A 3,273-nucleotide genomic window follows, 5' to 3' on the forward strand; every position below is an offset into this window, starting at 1 on the left:
ATCAGAAGCAGCGTCGTATGAACATCGCCCAAGACATGTTGAACGACGTCAATGATGATCCTGATCTGCTTAAAAGGGTTATAACTGGTGATGAAACATGGGTATGACGAAAAGGCCCATGAAAGGACGAAGATTTGCTACGATTGAGGAGATTAAGGCTGCATCGCTGGAGGAGCTCAAGGCAATACCCAAAAGTGCATTTCAGAAGTGTTTTGACGACTGGAAAAAGCGCTGGCACAAGAAGATCAGAGAAATATTTTAAGTGATTATTTTATCTCTGGAGTTGGAGGAGTAGAATGGCAACATGAATATGTTCAAAGAGGTGCACATGCAGACGAATAAATATGTACATGTGCATATACTATAAATATGAATACATTAACATAAGTAACATATATATATATATACGTATGTGTGTGTATATATTTATATATGTATATGTTAACGTAATGAAGCAAATGCTCAAATTATTTTACAATTATTAAGCAGTATCTAAAAATATTACATTTATCATATAAAATAAACATTCTTTGTAATAACACAAATTATTTACAAATTGGAACAAATATTCTTCCATGTGAGTGCTTATTTTTCAAAACCCCTTCAGACCTGATTTTATTGAAACCATGTTAAAAATTTGTTTTTAATTCATGTACTTTTTAATAATTAATTCGTATTAAACAATTAACTTTTTTCTAAATTTTGATCGTTTCCTCAACGTACACATTATTATGTACATTAGATCTCACATGATGTCGATATATTCAACGAATAATTTTTTATTTTTAAACTTTGATGTACATTAGGCCTTACGCACAATGGAGAAAGTATTAGGAACAGAAATAGATTTTAAGAGTTTAACCTATCAGATACCAATTACATCAGAAGACACGGTTTCTGATGGGTTGAAATCGTAATATCTATTTCTGTTCCTAATATTTCCTCCATTGTGCACAGGGCCTTACACTATATGCAGAGTTAAAAAAATAGTGTTTGCAAAATAGGTGTTTTATTACAATAAAAAATATTAGAAATACGAAAAAAGCATTTATTATAAACATATGCATACAAAATTAAAAATAGTTTTTGCTATCTCTTACAAATTAGGAACAATTTGGTTAATGTGTCAGTCTTTAATTGTTTAAAATAAAAATATTATCACAAAAGAAAACGAAACAATCTTCATATCTGTATCATATTACAGAATAAGGCATATATAACCGATATATAAAGAATCTTTTATAAATTAGGAACTATTTGGTTAATGTGTCAGTCTTTAATTGTTTAAAATAAAAATCTTATCACAAAAGAAAACGAAACAATCTTCATATCTGTATCATATTACAGAATAAGGCACATATAACCAATGTATAAAGAATCTCTTACAAATTAGGAACTTTAAATTATCAAAACAAAACGTACTTATTACATAAAAACAGTCATGACTATACCATAATAATGCACATAAATATAACCTTCTTAAATAATCTTTACATTTCTGATAGTGGCGCTGTAAAAACGTCCATAATCATTTTTCTTATATTTTTTTCTCTTTCTGGAACATTGTTAAACTGTATTTTTATAAAATCCATGAAAGCATCATCTGCTGTCATAGCTTTCTTTTCCATATAAGCTTTCTTTTCCATATATTCCAAATGAAATCCTATGATTCATTTGAACTTATGATTGCTCTAACTCCTTCGTTTCGTCCACTTTCCATTTCTTCATTTTTGGTGCAATATTTTCTTTATTAAAACGTTTAAACTTATCGAAAAGCTGCCCATTTACATTTTCATTTTCTTCACTGCTTAATGCATTTGCAGCACTTTGTGACTCGTTACTTCCTTCATCAACTATAAATGGTTGAGATTTTGCGTAATTAGTGTAGCTTCTAGAATAAGCATATAAAAAATATATTAAAGCAAATTTGTTCAAAGAATTAATTCGATATAAGTTATTTTACCTGCGTCTTTGAATAACACGGTCTAAAAATGCTAACTGCGCAAAAAAAGGAAATCGAATAGCCTTAGTAGCACCACTTCCACTTTTGGATTCAATTTCAATCTTTCTTTTTCCTCTATTGTATTGGTCTCTTAATGTGGTACATCTTTTTTGGCAGTACGAAGGATTATACATGTCACCTGAGCAGAAAAATTTTAGACAAAAAATAAATTTATACATGTATATTATCACTTATTATATTAAAATCCGTAATTATAATAAATAAAATTTAATATTCACCACAAATTTGAGTCATTATTTTAGATATCTCAAGCCAAGCATTTTGCTTCATTAAACAATCTTTAAAGTTAATATTACTTTTATCGTATAAAAATGTACGTTCTCTGTATAATTCGATGAGAAGCTCATCACCCTTCTTTTCTTCAATATTAATGTCAGTATAATCTTCTGTATTGATTTCAACAGATGAATCACTAATATTACAATATTTTAAATGATCAGACATATTTCTCAATCAATCAAAGTTAGTAGAACGTTAAGTTAAAAGTAATGTTCTGCCTAAAAAACAAATTAAAAATTAGAAAAGACCTTTGCGTTGACTTACATACTTCTTTCTAATTAATATTGATTTAGTCATACAGCATATAATCATAAAATTGCACTAACCTACTAAAGTAGCGATCCTCTAAAGAAAAAATCCTCAGAAATGTGCATAACACAAAGACGACGTCCTATTTAAAAACCTTGAGAAACGGTTAAACTAATTCCGTCCTAAAGAAAGAATGTAGAAATAATGATTTTAAAAATGTGTTAAGGACATTTTTTGTTAGTAATTAACAATGTACATACATACTTCGAAAAATATTGGTTAACCTCTAAAATAATAATTACGTACTATTATGATTATTTTAGGAGATGGAAACAAATATCATTATATCTTTAAAAATAAATCTATTTTTATTTTGAATTACCTTACGTTACGACTACGGAACTTACGTCTCGTTACGTCTCGTTCTCTGCCATAGCCCTTAGATGAGCCCCCTTTTAGCGCATGCGCATTGGAGTATAGCATCAATGCTGTACTAATGTCGAACTTATAAAGGTTCTTTAAGGCCCTATTTTGACGTTTCTGTAAAAATCTTATCATTTTTTGTTTTTTTGTTATTATTTATTATTAAAAACCGAAATCATTAAAAAAAAATCAATAATAGAAGTGACAAGATTATAATATAATATAAAATTACATAAATTGAAAACGCCAATAATTGATAACAATAATAATATAACAATAATAACAATAATTAAGACTGT

At 28.2% G+C, this 3,273-nt stretch overlaps 1 pseudogene; it reads right to left on the reverse strand.

Moving 5' to 3' along the window:
* Positions 1-1,490: 1,490 nt before the first annotated feature.
* LOC108765346 (uncharacterized) lies at positions 1,491-2,840 on the reverse strand (annotated as a pseudogene).
* Positions 2,841-3,273: the final 433 nt, after the last annotated feature.

The sequence above is a fragment of the Trachymyrmex cornetzi genome, unplaced genomic scaffold, assembly GCF_001594075.2.
Source record: "Trachymyrmex cornetzi isolate Tcor2-1 unplaced genomic scaffold, Tcor1.1 scaffold483, whole genome shotgun sequence".
NCBI classification, from domain to species: Eukaryota; Metazoa; Arthropoda; class Insecta; order Hymenoptera; family Formicidae; genus Trachymyrmex; species Trachymyrmex cornetzi.